This window comes from Heteronotia binoei, chromosome 21, assembly GCF_032191835.1.
Source record: "Heteronotia binoei isolate CCM8104 ecotype False Entrance Well chromosome 21, APGP_CSIRO_Hbin_v1, whole genome shotgun sequence".
Lineage (NCBI taxonomy): Eukaryota > Metazoa > Chordata > Lepidosauria > Squamata > Gekkonidae > Heteronotia > Heteronotia binoei.
The window spans coordinates 139,832,231-139,851,733 of record NC_083243.1 but is presented as its reverse complement, the minus strand read 5'-3'; the positions used below and the strand labels follow the sequence as shown (position 1 = coordinate 139,851,733).

The 19,503-nt window shown below is 40.5% G+C and overlaps 1 long non-coding RNA gene across 1 annotated transcript; it reads left to right on the top strand.

Moving 5' to 3' along the window:
* Positions 1 to 2,058: 2,058 nt before the first annotated feature.
* LOC132589262 (uncharacterized) lies at positions 2,059 to 17,618 on the top strand. The gene is made up of 3 exons (XR_009556567.1): positions 2,059 to 2,411; positions 9,249 to 9,352; positions 17,411 to 17,618. It is a non-coding gene; the product is annotated as an uncharacterized LOC132589262 (long non-coding RNA).
* Positions 17,619 to 19,503: the final 1,885 nt, after the last annotated feature.

The following is a 19,503-nucleotide window of genomic DNA, read 5'->3' as shown; positions in this document are numbered from 1 at the left end:
GAGCTACTGAGCCAAGCCTTTCTTCCTTCTATTGGCTGAGGCTCCTCCCCCTCCTCTGGGGAAGGAAGGAAAGAGCCAGAGCTTCCTTTGTCCAGTTCCCTGGATCCCATGGGAGAAATACAAAGAAAACACCTTTGTGACCAATGAGTGCTAATGTTTTAAGCATGTCTTAAGGTTTTATTTTTAAAAAATCTTTGTGTTTGTCTGTGGGCATTTTTGCACTGACCTTACTCGGGAGCGACGTCCCTCTTCACCACGCAGCGTCTGCGCGGATTTTGCACTAATTGCTCCGCAGAACCCGGAAGAACCGCAAAGTCTTGCGGCTTTTGCGTCACAAATGTAAACTGGCCAAAAACCAGTTTACATTTGCGACGCAGAAGTCGCGGGACTTTGCAGCTCTTCCAGGTTCTGCAGAGCAATTAGTGCGAAATCCGCACAGACGCTGCGCGGTGAAGAGGGACGTCGCTCCCGAGTAAGGTCAGTGCGAAAATGCTCTGTGTCCCTTATAAAGTTTATATCTCTGCTACCTAATCTTAAATAGGTACACACAAGGTCCAGTCTGACATGGCCCAGTCCGCCATGGCCCAGACTGACAAGGTCTCACTGAATGTTCCCTCTAAGCTGTGGAGTCTTGTGAGCAAAAATTCTACTATGTGAGCTACTGACATTAAAGTTGTGAGCTACTGCATAAATTAGTTTGCTCTTGGGCCATTTTTCCTGAGCTGAGACAAAAAATCTGTGAGCTGGAGGCTAAAAAATTGTGAGCTAGCTCACACTAACTCAGCTTAGAAGGAACACTGCTCTTATTTATGTCAGATTCGGCCCTCATAAGAAATGAGTTCAACATCCCTGCCTTAGAGCAATCAGGAGCAGACAGCAAGGCCATTAATAGTATTTTCACATCCTTTTCTAGCTCTGCATGTTCTTTCATTCTGCACACTTTAGCAAAATTAGTTTTGCTTGCGCATTTGTAACAAGTAACTCCAAACACTGTCTAGGCTTGGGTGTGTTTCTGCATTTACTGCAACTCTTCTGTAGTTTAACTGGGGCAGGCATTTGTGATGGGAGGTCTTCTGAAGGCTTGCATGTTTGTTGCAAGGAGCTGGGATGGTTTTGCTTTTGCTCCACAGCATGCAGTGTTGCTTCTGTAGTCATAGCTCTGGCCTGGGCATTGGTAAGAGCCTTTATTCTACACATATCAGTTGTCTGCTGAAGAGTGAGATCAGGCTTTTCTAGGCATTTCTCCAAGAGTTTGCTATCAGTTATACTAAATACAATCTTGTCCTTTAACATAAGATCCTGAGAAGGACTAAACTCACAATGCTGTGCTTTATGTCTAAGCTCAGTGACAAAATCATCTATTCCAGCAGTCTCCATTATATTGCAATCACCAGAAATGGTATCTCTCAAACACAGGGTTCATTCTGGGTTTACAACTTCAAGAGCTTTGTCTCCTATGCAGTAATGCAACATTAAAATTTTGTAACCCTCAGACTCTTTTACTGCCTTGGTGACTTCAAGGTACAGTTTCAACTTTTGTTCCCATCTCCTCCAGTTCTCTCCTAAATTTCCCACAAAGGATAGGTCTGATGAAGGCTTGAAATGCTCCATTGCTTTACAAGGGATACAATCTGGGACCTTCCTATTCAATGCTGGAGACCCAAAGGAGATACAGGCCAACTTCTGACACCATGTAATATCTGCCTTTGGCTGTGGGTTCTCAGGTTAGAGTACTCACTGAGGCACCTGTTCTCAGGTCCATTCAGCAGAGACAAGCTGGCTCAAAATGTCAACCATTTATTTGCATAAGGACAACTCCCATAACCAACAACTAGAGCTAACATAAAACTGGGAACTGAAACAAAAACTCCACCCAATAGGACCAAACTGAATCACTCAGATATTGGGGAGGGGGCAGACTGTTCCATTACATAAATAACATATATATATCACAACCAGAGCCTTTGGAATGCTGGAGAAGGTGAACTCAGAAGGAGGCACAAGAGCAGTGTTGTAGTGTGTGGCTGGCAGCCCTGTACCAGGCAACCTCTGCCTGTGAATTGGAGTCATTGCAGGATCAGTGCTGTCAGCCCTTGGACCTGTGCCTGGATGACTCAGCAGGCTGAGGAGTTGCACCTGGCCTTGAATGTCTCCTGAAAAAAGTAGCCAGAAAAGGGAGACCCAGAATGGAAGCAACTTGTCCATAGTTCTTGCATGCTGCAGTGCTTTGTTTGGTCTCCTGGACTGTGACTTTGCTTTTTGGGTTTGCCATTTTCCTTTGACGTTTGGATTTTTGACTAGCTGTGTTTTGACCCTGAACTGTTTTTGGACTATACATATTGCCTCTTGCTGCAAGTGTCTGCTTCAACTAGGACAGTATCCTCTGTTTTGTTCTCACAACAAATTGCAAGGTAGGTGAAGCTGAGTGTGTGTGACTGGCTGAAGGCCATGTAGTAAGTTTCCATTGCAGAGGTGGGATTTGACCTTGGGCTTTCCAGATTTAGGTCTGAAATGCACCATACTGGCTCTTTCTGACACCTCCTTGTGGAAAATGAACTCCATCCAACAAGTTTTAAGGCTATTACAGCTAGCCAGCTATACTTTCATGTAATGTTCTCATGATATGATTAGTGCTTCTGGATACATGTTCCACATATAATTTCCTCTTTTAATAAGGGAATGCCAAGTGTGTTCTTTATGCAAGCAGAAGTTATTAATCACCTTCTACAGCACAAGCAATCTGGGAAATTTGTTAATTACTAGAAGCTATAATCTATCCTTTGTATATCAACAGCATGTATTTAGCCCATCTCCATTGCAAACCTATTGCTCTCCCAGCAAGTCACACTATTCTTTTCCTCTCAAGTTGTTCCTGAAATATTTTGAATTTGGGCTCCACTTCTAATCTCACTGTTTTCTGGATAAAGAGGGACAAAATATATGTTATGTGCAAGCATATACAAGGAAGTCCACATCCATTTTTTTTAAAAATGAAAAGATGCTTCATCGAGTAATTATTTGGAGTAAATAAACAGGAGCATGATGCTGGACCATTTTTCTGCTGCTTTCCTATACCTAATTGGATTCTCTCAGCTGTTTTACAACTCCCTGTTCTCCCTGCCCCCCATCTCTCATAGCTGTTTATATAAATATATATGGTAGCTGAAATCACAGCTCTGGGGGAGCACTTGGGAATACAAAAATGGCCACCAAGCCATGCTCCACTATTATAACATCTTGATTAATGTGTAGTTTCTTCCTAAGCCTCAGATATTGTTCCCATCCCCCTGATCAGGGCCTCCAATCTGCTGTCATGGAGCTGGCTGATGGGGGAACCCTCCCCACCAAGAGCTCCAGTGTGCCAACAAAATCTGGAGATGATGTCATCATATGTGGGGGTTTTTTTTAGCATTTTGGTGTCCATAGAGTTTCCCCCCAAAATGATAAGAGCATCCCCTGCATGATGTGCCTGGCACAATGATGTCACTTCCATGCCAAAGATACCCAAGCAGTGCCAGATTAAATCCTGTAGAGGCCCCTAAGCATTCAAAATCTCGGGGGGAGGGGCTCACAAATTATCTCCTAATATATTTTTAGTTTTACCAATAATTTTAATAAACCAATTTTATTACACAAATCAAACATTAACAATTATTGTTATTGTAAAGTACTGGGGTTGGCGCAGTAAGAGACCAGAGTCGGAGAGTGATTTCAGCAAGCTTTACTTCAGGAACACACACACAGATTGAGCTCTATTCAAACTTCCCGCTCTTTTATACAATTCTTGCCCCCTTCTGATTGGTCCTTAACTATCTACATGGATTGGCTATTTACAGGGCCCTAAGGGCCTATCAGGGTACAGTATGAGCCTAGATGTTGATTGGCTACTTATGTTTCAATCCTTCCCCTGATTGGGCACGCTTAGGCCTTCTCTGGAACCCTGGTGTGGAGTACAAGCTTTGGCTTGTTCAGCTTCCCTCCAAAAGTAACAGTTCCCTCCAAAAGTAACAGTTCTCCCATTTAAGCCTAGGACACAACAGTTATTAAACAAATTAACATAGCAAGTGTAATGATTTAGGGCCTCCTAAATCATTAGTAAGTTTTGACCTCTAGGTGCCTAGAGTTGGGCCAAAAGTTTGGTGTTGTAAGTTGTGTCTCAGACCTGGGGCCTGGGGATTCAGTGTTTATGTAAGTGGGAGAAGGGTTGTTATGTAACCTTGATAAATTGGGTTCAGCTGTGGTGGGTGCCAGGAAGAGAGCCTTCTTAATTAAGAAAGAACATTCCTCAGCTGGAGGGGTGAGAATTGGGATTATTCTAAATCACTCCGTAATCAGGGAGTGGCCTTAACATCCCAGGTGGAATTGAGTGCAAGGGCCCGGCAGTTAATTGGACCTGGCTATAAAGTATAGCTATGCCAAGCCCAATTTGAGTCTGACTCCTTTCAGACTTCCCTCATGCATCTGCGTGTTATGCTGTTGAACTGAACTACTCAGAGCTACGGCGGTATCTTTTGTAACCTTGGTATGCCGGGGTGAACTTTAATAACCTACGGTCCTGTTCTGACTGAAGGCGACTACGTTAGTTAGTAGGTGTTAGTTAGCACCTGTCACATCAACCATCACCAGTGGTCTGACCTAGCCTCAGATCGCAAAGCATGGAGGCACACCATCCACCAGGCTGTCTCTTCCTTTGAGAACACACGCATAGCTGGTCTTGAGGACAAAAGGAGATTGAGGAAGAATCGCACTGCTACAGGACCAACCCTAAATCAGACTTTTCCCTGCAGCCGCTGTGGCCGGACCTGCCTGTCCCACATTGGTCTTGTCAGCCACCAGCGAGCCTGCAGCAAACGTGGACTATTGCACCCTTCTTAAATCTTCGTTCGCGAAGCCAAGCCGAGAGAGTAAGTCTGGTTAAGCATAGCTCTGTTATTTTCATGCCTTCCTATAACTTTAATTTTTATTTCTTCTTTGCACACACAATAACGTATCTTCTTATCAGTTAACCTGTGTGGAGTCTTTGGCTAGCAAATCTCTAAGTCTAAATTCAGTGTCTTAGACTGGGGCTACCTACTGAGATAAGAGTCCTTTACTGTTCTGTGAGTCTACCTTGCAGGGCGGCAATTAGTCTCCCGTGAAGGGCTGAAGATTCCCCAAACTCTGGCCTTAGGGACCAGTGGGGTGGTGGTAGAAATAGAGACCCAGGCTGGACTCCTGGGGCTTGCAAGGGATCTTGGGCACTGGAACCTGGCCTAGCTGGGACTCCCTGCCAGCCAGTAGTGGGACTGGGCTGCTGTCTGGGGTGGGGGTGTCCATGACAGCAGGAATTATTAATATTACATTTTATTTTTAAAATTTAAATTAAATTAAATATTATTAAATTAAATAACAAAGTTTATTAAATATTTGTCAATACCCAAGGCCTTGTTAATATTGTTAGATAATTTGTTATCTCCCTCCATTTTTATTTATTTATGTATTTATTATGTAGTTAGTTTAGATTTTATGCAACAAGCTGATTCAAATATAAACAGTAACCAATAACAATTACAGTGTTAGTGGTAACACTGCAACATTAAACAATATTACACAACATTGATCTTCCCTTTTAACCTTTGATGGCATTATAGAATTGATCAGCAAATTTCTATAGAAGCTGCCTTTGAAAGATGGGTTCTCCAACTGGCATAGGAGTAAGGGACCTGTCTATCTTTGGGACCACCTTTCCCCATACGTACCCCAGAGAGCACTACATTTGGGATCCCAAAATCTTCTTAAGATTGCTGAGCCAAAAGAAGCTCAATTATCCACCACCAGAGTGTTCTTGGTAATAGCCCCTGCTCTGTGGAATGCCCTCCCCAAAAACATCAGGGCCCTGCGGGACCTGCCACAGTTCCACAGGGCCTGTATGACCAAATTGTTTAAACTTGCTTTCAATGGTTAAGGGGAGGTGGCTATTATTCCACAGCACCCGCAATCTCACTAAACTGAAACCAGAAACATCAGAATATTAATGTGCATCTTGGACTTAATTACTGTAAAATGTATGGAAATGATTTTATTGTATATCCTATTTTAAAATGTTATGTTTGTTTTTAACTATTGTGAGCTGCCCTGAGCCTGTAAGGGGAGGGCAGGATATAAATTTGATAAAATAAATAAGCGTTTGTGTGCATGCACATTTCTTCAGGTATCTGAAGAAGTGCACATGCACACAAAACCTTATACCTTGAATAATACTTTGTTAGTCTTTGATTTTTTTTTTTAATTTTATGAAAACGGGTACATAAAAGAAAAGGGAACAAAGAAAGGTTATACAACATACTTATGCTTGTCAAAAGCATACTTATAGTACAGAATATGTAGGACAGAGAATATTTTCCCTTTCAGCCCCTTCATTATAATTTTTAAAGTATTATCTATGAAATACAATAGTTCTTATTTCTGTTGGGGTACAATTGTGTTCATTTATGTTTCAAACTTCATAACCTAATCTGGAGAGCCAGTTTGGTGTAGTGGTTAAGTGTGCGGACTCTTATCTGGGAGAACCGGGTTTGATTCCCCACTCCTCCACTTGCACCTGCTAGCATGGCCTTGGGTCAGCCATAGCTCTGGCAGAGGTTGTCCTTGAAAGGGCAGCTGCTGTGAGAGCCCTCTCCAGCCCCACCCACCTCACAGGGTGTCTGTTGTGGGGGAGGAAGGTAAAGGAGATTGTGAGCCACTCTGAGACTCTTCGGAGTGGAGGGCGGGATATAAATCCAACATCTTCATCTTCTTCTTTTTATTTCAACTACACTACAGAAATTGTTTCTTTTTAGGGGAGCCTGGTAATAGAGAACCTACAAATAAAAATGAAACATCTGTCTTTTACAAGTAGCCAAGGAGCAGCAAAGAGTAATTTTTAATATCCACCATCCTTTAAGGGAGAGTTTAGATTAAAAAAAAAAAACCAAGTAGAAACCAAACCAAAACCTCCTTTGAAACAAAGTTCTGTTTGAAAGCTTCAATAAAGCATAAATGATTGGTGGACATCCTTGGAACTATTTTCAGCAGATAATTCTGCACCTTTGTTAGATATACCTGGGAGGGGAGGGGGGGAGGGAGATTGAGACTGGCCGGAGGCAGAGGTGAGGGAATGAGAGTGAGAGAGATTGAGTGAGTGAAAGATTGAGTGAGATTCAGCTTCCATGCACCTCCCCTCCCTTGGCCCAGTCTTTAAGCAGCTGTCCCAACTTCTTCCTGACTCCTGGCAGCAAGGGCTCCTGCCTCCCCAGGGCCCCTACCTTTCTCATTCTTACCAGATAGAGGAGGAAGCAGTCCGTTGCTCCACACACACAGCCCAACTCAAGCCCACTCTCACTCATGCTAGGCAGCAGCAACTGAGCTGCCACAGAAGGCCAAAGGCAGGTAGGAGGCTCCTGTTGCAGCTGCATGGGCAATGGATTGGATGAAACCGCATTGCCTTGCCTTCTCTCGTGTGCTGTGCACATAGCTTCTGTGGGTAAGTTGGGTGCCAGGCTGAGAGATGAAGGAGGAGGGGCTTGCTGGTGTGGTGCACTGGGGATAGACTTATGGAGGAGCCCCTGAGTATGTATGATTGATTACCTTGCCTTTTCTCGCGCTGTGCACATCGCACAAGGCAGGTGGCTTCTGCAGCTGCACAGGCAACTCAAGAGCTGGGCTCGGTGGGCGGAGAGTGGGAGGAGGGCCTTGCTAGTGCAGCACAGACTCGCATTGCTTGCACAGACTGTGGGGCCCTAATGTGTGCGAGGCCCATAAGCACTGTCTTTCTCTGCCTTATTCTTAATCTGGCTCTGCTCCTGGGAAGAGGACTGGGGTCCCCCGCAAGCAGCCACGTATGACCTGGCAATCCTAGCCTCATGGTAGTTCAGACACACATTTCCTTTCATATAGAAGAGCAGCAGATTCCAGGCTCCCCCATGCCATATATTGTTACTGACTTCTCAATGTCCCCTTATTCCCAAAAGGGATTTACCATACCACATTTCTACATACCAAAGGGAGATCTTGAATAATGTTCCTCAGACAGCAGTACAATTCATTTGATCGTGCCTATTTTCAAAATCTTTCCCAACAACTCTTAAACAATGGGAGAATTTAGGATCTTGGCTATAATCTTATTGCATTGCTATCATGAGGAAATCATTGTGGAGACAACTTCTTTTGACTTGATTTTTCTCAAGTTATTCTCCCTCCCTTATTAGAAGTCAGCCCTTAATGGATCTTTGAACACTTCAACAGGACAGAAATGAGATCCTGCTGGTCTCTCTAGCATGTTGATGGATGGTAAATCAGTACCTAATTGCTTTACAGCACAACTGAGTGGCCAAAGTATTTGCAAGCAGCCATTTTATGAGTAGGTCACTTGAAGGAAAATTAGCTCCATCTTTCCCTCTGTGTGATATTCCAGCTAGGAGAGATCAATTTGCAGCAGTCACTGAAAGCAGGGGTCCCCAAACCCCGAGCCACGGACCAGTCCATAGCCTGTTAGAAACCGGGCTGCAAGGCAGAGGTGGATAAAAGAGGCAGTGTGGCCTGGCAGGGGAGGCAGGTTCAGAGCAATTTTGTCCAGAGGTGGACAAAAGAGGCAGTGTGGCTTGCCTCTGAAGCCGCCACACCGCCTCTTTCATCCGCCTGAGTCCCTGGCGAGTGAAAGGGGCAGCACCACTGTGACCTTTGTCTATCCCTCATTTATAGACCCCCACTGACCAGCTGATTGGTGAGGGTCTCTAAGTGGGAGGGGGAGGCAGATTGGCCACTTCTGCCACCTGGCCACCTAGTGGGGAGGCGATAGCAGCAGCCCCAGTCTCTCCCCTATTTAAAGACCCCCATGGAGGACAGGGATGGAGTATTGGGGGGGGGTAGCTCAGGATGGCAAAAAATCCAGACCCCACCCCTCCCTCGATCCGTAAAAAAATTGTCTTCCACTTCCCTGGTGCCAAAAAGGTTGGGAGCTATGGACTGAAAGTGTATAGAAATACAGCATAGTTCAAAAATGACAGAAACCTTAAACTTTAGTACCTACAAATTAATTTTCATTCCTTTATACATTTCAGATAAGTTTCTTGCAATACTTCTTTAAAGATTTCAGAACTGGTGATTAAAATTTTAGCACATATGTCAGCCTCTGTCAGGGAAAGATGCTTTCCCCACAGTTAAATGAAGAGTGGTTCCACACACGATGACCATTTTATACAACTAAGAGCGCCCCTCTTTTTTGCATGTAGCTGCAGCAGAACTGAAATGAGGGCTCAGCACAGCACTTAATATAGAGCTACATTCCCCTAAAAATGCACATCCACAGAAGATCCTACTACATGTCTACCCTGAAGTAAGTGCCTTTCAACAAAGGTAACAGTTCTCCCCATTCTTCCTTTTCATTAGCTGCTTTCAGATGAATTAATAATTTACAGGCAGTTATTATTATTATTATTATTATTGTTATTATTATTATTATTTATTAATTTATAAATAAATAATAAATATTTAATTTATTTATATTAAGTTCTCTTGCAGTGCCCATGAACAAATGACAGTTAGCGTGTGTGTGTGTGGAGTGGGTGGTCATTGAATAATATTTTTTTACATTTTGTATCAAGCCAGTTTTATTGCTCCTACTTTATCATAATTTATTCACCAGAACCAAATAACAATAAAAATGTAAAAGAATTATCAATATCTTTGGCTGATTGAAAAGCAAAAAACAAAACTTAACACCCTATTCTCACTTTGAATCAAAAGCTGATAATTTTACTAGTGTTCCATGAATGTACTCATAAAACCTGCAGTTATAGCGGTGGGGAGAGGAAACAGCAGTAATTAAGTTGGAAGGAGATGAAAATTTTAAAGGGCCAGGAGCTTTGGGATGTCCCCATAGCACTATTAACAGTCCATACAGGACAGCCAGGCACTGCAATAGCATTTTAAAGTAAAAAAACCAACACAGTTCAGTCTGGAAAACATAAGAAATCCAGTACAGAAATACTGTAAGGCAATAGGTAGACTATGATGTCATCTTGATATTCTGTTAAAAATGAGTAAATTAATTATGTCAATTCCAGACTGAATAACGAGTGTGGGATCAACCAAAATTACTTGGGGGAATGTTTTATTTGGCATGAGTAGTTAGAGTGGAAACAAAACCACTCAATCAAGTGATACTCTGACTTTTAAAGAAAGATAGTTACAATTGGCATGGTTTGGGGGATAAAGAGTTTGTGACTAGTTTGTACTTTCCTTGGTAAATAAGGGTTAAGGAAAGAAGAAGAAAGGTATAGTATACTATATTTGTTTTGACAGATGCTTCTAAAGGGCCTATGGAAGGCAAAAGCTGTCTCATGGCACATGGCATACTCTGTCGTCTTGTAAACCACTGAGAATCCCATGATGGAGGTATAACAACATCTACATAAATCCTGCAATCACAAAATTTTGATCTAGAGAATGAATGGTTGTGAACATGGATGCAATCAGTTCACCAAGAAGAGGCCTGCAGGATTTGACTTGAAACATACAGTATGGAAGATGGCTAATAGAATACCAACAAGCTTTGGCAGTTGTGTAAATAGGGCAGAACACGAGAAACGAAATGCGATTGTGATGCAGCCTGCCAGACTATTTTCCATCTGTCAAAGGAATGTGAATGTTGTGTTTTCCAGGGAGATGTGACAGAGCTTTTTGAACTCTCCCTAGCTTTGCAACTAAGTGGATTAAAAATTTATATATATGTGTTTAGGCCCAATTGGTCTGCGTACCCATTGTATCAACTTGGTCCATTCTGCTCAATATAAGCTACAAGTTGGAACCTGCAAGGACTTGTGGGGGGGGCATCTCAACTCCTCTTCCACCATTATCTCCTCTTTCCCTTTCCTGAAAGCCTCCATAGACTCTCCCCTTTCCCTGATTCCTTCTGTCCGTAGAGTTGCCAGCTCTAGGTTGGGAACCAAACCTGAAACTTTCTGTATACAATGGACATGCTTTACTACTGAATTCTGGCTCCTGGCTGATCAGAGAAGCATGTTAATTACAAACTGGGAGGTGAACTAAGAAGACTAGAGAAGAGTAATTTTGAATGCATATGAATTTTGGATGAAAACTCCTGACACAATAATTAAATCTCTGTGCAATTATATTAATGTTGCTACTTATGAAATATGACCATTGCTGAATAAAATTGATTTACATTGTCAGGACACAAGAATGCTTATGGCAAAATAGTACTGACATATTTTTTGTAAAGAGATGTTTTGTAAGGAAAAGAGAATGGCAGCTCTAGTGGAATTTTGGGCCTCTTGGGCCATATCCTGTGGCACTGAATTCCAAAAGTTATGGGTTTACTATCATTGATACCTTTAATGTACATGATGTTAAGCAAGATGACAAAAAATAAATCAAGCAAAGAGTGCAGATTTAATTATATGCAAACTTAGCACAAATCCATAACATTACAGTATATTATCAAACAAAATTATAGCCTGCTACAAGAAGAGAACAGGAGTGGCCAGAATACATGATCCATAGAAATGCCAGTGTACAAGACAATAAGTAATTTTATTTTTTAAAAAACTCATACTCTGCTGATGCAAACAAAAACGAGTTTGGTCACGTGCTGCAGGGAATAGCACAAATTTCCCCAAAGTCATTGGTCAAACTACCCTGGGGAGTTGTCAGATGCTGGAGAATACACACCCTTTTCCATTGTTAGGCTCAGGATGCCTGACACAGACAATTACTGGAAGAAGGAACAGATTTATCTTTGGGATAAGGAGTTAAATATTGACAGATATTATGCAGGGATGGCATGGAAGTAATTAGAATGTGAAATGGAATGCAAAACAATTTAAGGAGTAACTCCGTTTGAATGTTGTAAAAAGAGTTTAGAGCAGGGGTGGCCCAAGTGCAGCTCAAGAGCCGCATGTGGCTCTTTCACACATATCATGCGGCTCTTGAAGCCCCACCGCCCTGTTGGCTGGCTCGGAGAAGACATTTCTCTCTTTAAATCACTTTACCAAGCCAACTGGCAGCTTGGCGAATGCATTTAAAATCAGTTGATTTTTCCCATCTCTCTCTCCCTCCTCCCATCTATTTTACTTTCTTCCAGCTCTCAAACATCTGACACTCATGTCTTGTGGCTCTCAAACATATGACATGTATTCTATGTGGTTCTTATGCTAAGCAAGTTTGGCAGCCCCCTGTTTAGAGGTTAATTCTCAGGTAGTTCATATACTTATTACCCTAGAAAGGACAATTTCCCCCCTGTAGACTTTCAAACAGGGCTGGTGTATGGGAGTTGGCGGGGTAGGTGGCTGCCTGAGGTGCTACCCCTTGCCCACGCAGAGTGTTGCACAGATCCTGCCTTGAAGGCAGGATCAGAGGAGCAGTGCTCTACGCTCTCTGGAGGCGTCCAAGGAAGCCTCTGAAGAGCACACTGTTTTAGCAGCGCCTGGTCACTTTGGGGTTAAAAGCAGCTGAGTGGTGCCTTTGGAAGGTGCTGCTCAGCTGCTTTCAACCTGAAAGTGGCCAGGCATTGCTAAAACAGTGCACTCTTCAGAGGCTTCCTTGGCTGCCTCCAAAGAGTGTAGTGCAGGGGGAACGTGGTGGTGCGGCAGCACTCTTGTGCACCGCCCATTGCTCTCTCACCCCCCCCCCACTCACTGCCCTGCATGAAGATGTCACTTCTGGTGATGTCATTATGCCACACGTGCACAATGAGCTCCTTAAGGGGAACTTGCAGTGAGGAGGGCACAGTGCAGGGGTCTGCCTTGAGCAGCAGAACCCCTAGCTCCAGCCCTGCTTTCAAATTGAAGCCAGTTCAATGGAAGAAACTAATATTCCCAAATCAATTGATTTTGCTATCTTTTTATGCAGCAAAATGACAGCAAATATAAGCCTTTAAAAATAAAGCAGAAAACTTTTTAAAATTTATTAATAAGCATAAAAATTAATAATCATTAAAAACACTTAGAATATGCTCTTGTCAGATTTGAGCAATTTAAGAAACCAGTGTTTTCCAATGAACAGATTAAAGCAGTTTGTTTGGTGTGGATTAAGGAATGGATGACGTTATTAAACAGAAAATTATTAACATTAGAAGGTCATGGAAATGTTTTTGGTTGGCATGCATACTTGTGTTATGGGAAAAGTAAGATGGATGGCTTCTTTTTACATCACTATATAAGAAGTAATTTGTTAAAAACTTGGTTGAAATACAAAAGATTCGGGGATGAGAGGAAACCGCTTTGGATTGTGCCAACAGAAGTAATAAAGCTATATTCAGATATCGAAATGGTTATCATATAAACAATTGTTAAAAATACACAGTGGTAAGGTGGAACTAAAATCGGTGGAAGAATTGGAATACAAGTATAATTGGTTTCAATTGCAACAAATTAAGAGTTTGCTTGAACAGGATATTAAAAATGATGGAATAAGAAAAGAACAAACAGAACTGGAAAGAATGCTGTTTGGCAATAACAAAAAATTGATTTCAAGAATTTATAAATTATTGTTGAAATGGTCTACAGAAGATGAAGTAGTAAAATCTCAAATGATAAAATGGGCAATTAACATAAAGAAATACAGATGGAACAATGGGAGTACTTATGGAAAGAACTCCATGAAGATATCGAGATGTAATAATATAAAAGAAAACTGTTTTAAAATGCTTTATAGGTGGTATATGACACCTAAGAAACTGTCAAAAATTAACAATCAGGTGTCGGATAGGTGTCGGAAGGATCTTTCTACCATATGTGGTGGACTTGTGAAATGGCAAAACAATTTTGGCAAATGATTCAGCAAGAGATTTCAACTGTTTTGGGTTATAACATCAAGAAGGCACCAGAAATCTTTTTGTTGGGATTACAAATGGAAAAATTTCCAAAACAAGATAGAATAACAATTTGGTACATGCTTTCAGCTGCAAGGACATTATATGCGCAGATGTGGAAGCAAGATAAAATACCAGAAAAGTGGGACTGGATTATTAAAGTTATGCACTGGAATGAAATGGACAAGCTTACAGGAATCTTAAAAGAATTTGACTTTGAAAAATTCAAAATTGAGTGGGGTAAATTTCAAAAATTTGTTGAAAAACAACAGAAAGTTAAAGGACATTTGGTGATTTTTGATAATAGTTGAATGTTAGAGGAATAACAAATGGACTTCAGTTAAATAATGAAACTATTAAATAAGGGTTTTTTTCCAAGATAGTTTAATAAGGATTATAGTTAAAGGGAATAGTTACTCTGCTATAGGTATATTATAGCTTTTTTTAAATGAAGATTCTTAATTTGAAAATTACGTTTTAGTTTGTTTTGTAATTTCTAAAATGCACAGGTGGAGGTCATGAAAAGGGGGAGAGGGAGGTGGAAAATGTGATGTATTGATATGAAGTTTTTATTAATAGACAAATATTATTGTTACAATATGTTGCAGAATAATAAAAATTTGTTTATACTGAAGATTTTCATTGTCATCATAAACAGTTCTACCCAGATTTTAACTGAAGTCTTATTCCTAGGAACATATTCTTAGGATAGCATTGTTAATTATTTATCTTAGCTCCTGAGTAAAGACTCAATTCTTTCTCAGTCAGGAATTTCTCTTCGAACAAGCCATTGTGAAAATGAAACCCATAATAATGTCATTAATGAATGGAAGTTTAGTTAACTTAGAAAAGTTTTATGATTTTTTTAAAAAAGTAATATACAGTATTACAGTGGTATAGTGATTCTATGAATTACTTACATTGTTTACTGAAGCTATTGTTTTGTTGTGCATAAAAGAAGTCAGTAAAAGCCTTGTGCTGAAGAATTAGCTATGAATAGCTGCAGAAACTGAATGACTCATCTGTGGCAAGACAGTGAGAATTCAAAAAGCCACAAAAGCCTCTGATAGTTCAATAAAATGGACAAGAACATGGTCACAGGCAAAACAAAAAAATCAGTTTGAGATGATTTGTTATTTCAATCTATATTTCTGTGGCATAGCTAATAACATTATCCACATTTCACAGGAAGCTGGGAGGCGGAGATGAGGCACTTGAGTGCCCTGTGGTCTTAGTTTGTGGAATAATAATAAATAGGCACACAAAGACACTTTCAGTTGTATCTGATGACTGGTTAGAGTATGGGTGTGGGGAAGCAAGGATAGCCTCTGCCCTGAGCTTTTACAATTATACACTGGTGGAAATGTAGAATAGTTAATAAAGTTGTCTGAATATACAAATAAGTGGATATAATTGTAACTCTTTGAACATGCTAACCTTGCTAGACAGTTGATTTTTTCAAGATACAGGATAGCTGTCAATACCAACTATTTTAACTCTATAACAGCTGAGTAGAAAGGTAGATTGTGATCAATTGAAAATATAATGATGGATGAGGAGGAATTGGGTTTTATACCCTGTTTTTCTCTACCTTAAAGAATCTCAAAGTGGCTTAACAATTGCCTTCCCTTCCTCTTCCCACAACAGGCAACTTGGGAGGTGGGTGGGGCTGAGAGAATTTTGAGAGAACTGTGACTGACCCAGCAGGCTTCCTGTGGAAGAGTGGGGAATCAAACCTGGTTCTCCAGATTAGAGTCTGCCACTCCTAACCATGACACCATGCTGGCTCTACAGAATACCTATATAACAAGCAGTATGATGTGGCACCTATGTAATGTAGCACAGTATACCTATATCATGATGCAAAATAGAATGTGGATTAGGATGTGCATCTGTATTAACATAAGAAGTTGCCCTATACTGAAACAAAGCATTGGTCCACCTAGTCCCAGAGGTAGGGAATCTGGAACCTTCTTCATGCAGTGCAGCCCCTGCACGATACAGTGACATTGGCTGCTCCTGACATTGTACAACCATGTAGAGATCATAGGTGTTTGGCACCATAGATCAGAGTACGTGCTATGCATGCAGAAGTTATCAGCAGGATCAGTTCCAGGTTTTGAGAGGCCCTGGGAAGTTCTCAGAGCCCCCTTCCGTTCTACCCACCCCAAGACCCCCCATGTCCCCTTCCGCCCAACCACTTGCCTCCCACCTGCCTGTGTATCTTTACCCTGCCTGTGTGTGAGCTCTCCCACTGCCCATACAGGCCACTGTCCTGCAGCCCTTTTCTCAGAGGCATTGGGCAGTGACCATAGCTGGGAATGGAGGGTCAACAGCAGTGCACTCTACTAGAGCCCTAGAAACTGCCCACCACAGGGCATGTGGACTCCAGCTCTGGTTAGCAGATTCCACTTCAGAGATCTCCAGTTAAAGGATCAGGTAGCATGTGAGACCCTGGTGGTGAATGGCTGCTAGCCAGAACAACACACCAGGCTTGATGTTTTAGGAGACAAAGCAGTGGAAAGTTCCACCTGTTCCAGCAATCAGACCTGACTGCAGTGCAGATCACACGCCCCATGTACTTGCTGCACTTTATGTAACATATAATAAAAAACCTTAAAATCTCCAAAGTACCACAGAAGCGTCTGTGCCAGTCTCCAGATAATAAATTTCTATATTCCCTAGGCAATCATAGTATACACACAATGGTACACAGGACAAAGGAACAGAAAATAAACGTAATATTTTGACAAAGAACCAACTTGTCAAGTACAAGCAGTTGTCTGAAGTCTGCTTTTATTTCTAAATCATGTGGAAAAATAGGCTCATTTCCCTACAGGCAGCAAAATGTGTCTTTTAGAAAATCTACAAGTTAAATTTTTTTAATTGTTACAAATTACTAAAAAAATTTCCTAATTTGGAATGTTTTATTCAATCAGACCAGTCATTCTTTGAAAAGAATGGCAATAATTAGATCATCCTGTTTGTCTCTGTAACAGCAACAGCTTGCTGTCTAAATCTTCTTTTCACCAATCTAATTTTAAAACCCTAAGCGATAAGGAAGCGGCTCCTCCTCTGGTGTAATATATCTCACTGAAAGGAAATAACCTTTAAAAGCTGGAAGCTTCTCTCCCTTATAAAAATGTTCCATTGGGGGTTTTTTTTGCCCTTTTGTATTATCATTTAAAAAGTTTTATAAGTTTCAGAAAGAAAAAAGTAAGGGCAGGGAATAGGGGGAATAGAAAACAGAGTACATATTAACCTTGTTCTGCATAAAGTTACTTTCAAGAAATACAAGCCTACATCTGCAATATTTTCTTAAGATACATAAATTGTCACATATTATTACCTCTAAGCTAAACATCATCAACATTTTGATATTTTATATTATGAGTCTTTTAGTTAAAATATCTATTAAGTTTGACAATTCCAATAAAGGCAATTTTGTAATATGAAATACTGGGGAAAAGGAGAAATAAGTTCACACCAAAGAATCTTAAAAGTCTTGAGTGTCTAAACAGGCATAGAATTTCATCCAATATTTTCTTGCTTCATCCTTAGATTTCCCAGCCAACAGCTGGGACAAAAAATCCAGCTCTGCTGTTTCCAGAATTTTTCCCACTAAGTCCATTTTTGTGGGAATTTCCTGCAATTTCCATTTCTGCGCCTAGAGAATCCTGGCTGCTGTGCTGAAATGTGCCAACAAATGTCTCATTTCTTTGGAGTAGTCCTCAGGAAATATATTCAATAAAAATAGTTCTGGTTTGAATTGGATCTGTGTCTTCGTAATTTTCTGTAGTGTTTCATGAACCATTTTCCAATAGCCCTTCATCATCTCACATGTTCACCGCATATGATAAAAAGAACCTACTTGTTTAGTACATTTCCAACATTTGTTATTAATATAAATCTTACACAATTTCTGTGGAGTCAAGAACCATCTATAAAACATCTTATACAAGTTCTCTTTAGTTAATTTAACATTGAACTTCCACAGTCTCTCCCATTCTTCTAATGTAATGTTGTGGCCAAAGTTTTTCGCCCATTGAACCATACAATCTTTTACAACTTCATCTTGTGTCTTCATCTGAAGTAGATATGCATATAATTTGGAGATTAACTTTTCCCGTGGACCTAAAAGTATTTTATCAAATGGGTATTGTTCTGTATTGAAGCCTATCATCTTGTCTTTGACATACCTAGATTCGACTTGCATTCTCAACCACCAAATCTCTTTAATATCCATATTTTCCAGCTCCTCTCTAGTTTTCAGCTGATTATCTTTTCCCAACGAGTCATCATATCTATAAATCTGATTTGATTTTAAAAGATTTGGATGGGTAAATGCTTCCACTGGAGAAACCCATCTTGAAATTTTTTGATAAGTTCTAATTTTTAATCATGACCACGTGTGATACAAGGATTTCCAAAACCAATGGCTCTTAAAATAGGAATGGCCTTCAAGTCTTTGATACTATAGATACGCATGCCACCCCATAGTAAGATCATGTCCCTCTAACAACAGTTGTCTCTTATCATTCACTAGTATCCAGTCTCTTACCCACAAAAGCACAGAAGCTTTGTAATACAGTTGCCTGTCTAGAAGGCCCATACTGTCAAGCATGATATTTCTGGTATTGATTGAGTATGCATTTGGTGTTCATACTCCCCCCCTCTCTTTTCACTATTCCTCTTTCCTGAATAAAGATTTCTCTTCAAAGCTTTCCCCACCTGTGGTCTCTCAAGGATGCAGGATATGCAACTAATCTCCATAATGTAAAATAGAAGTCCTCCCCCATGTTCCCATACATATCAGCAAGCCAGGAATGTGTGGGAACTAAGGGGTGTTTGTAGTATCCAAAGGGCTAGTTGATAGTATGCTTTGAACTTTCTATGCAATTCACATCTGTATGTTATGACTTGAAGCTATCAGAACTTTGTCTTTGAAGTAGCCTTTATGATGCCATGCTATGTAACTTACTGTATCACTTCCAAGGTATCGTACCTTGGGGAAGTATTGGATTATCAATAAAGCAAGTCTTTGATTTAAACAATAGCTTGATTATTCAAAATACCGATGCTTGACACATACCTGCTCTTAATTTGGAATCTTGCAATGTCTTTAGTTTGATTCTAGGTTTTTTACCTTGCCAAACGTATTTGGAGACCAACTTGTTCAATTCTTGAAAAAATCCACTATTTAGAAATACTGGAATAGTTTAAAACAAAAATAATAGCCTTGGAAGGATATTCATCTTTATTAAGGCTATTCTTCCCATTAAAGATAGGTTCATATGCCATTTTTCCAAGTCTTTTTTAATTTCTTTAAGTAGTTAATCATAAATATGTTTTTATATTATTACACTTATTTGGAATAAGAACACCCAGGTATTTGATTCTTTTCTTATACAGAAACCCTGATTTTTGCTGAATTTGTTCCATCATCATATTCTTTGTCAGAAATTTTGTTTTGTGGTAGTTAATCTTCAGTCCTGCCCAATAGCCAAATTGTGCAATCTTGTTTATAAGACAGCCTATTGAGTCTATTGGTTGCTCTAATATAAAAACTAGATCATCTGCAAAGGCTCTCAGTTTATATTGTTCACCTTTTATCACAGCTCCCTTAATATTTGTGTCTTCCGTTATTTGGTTAT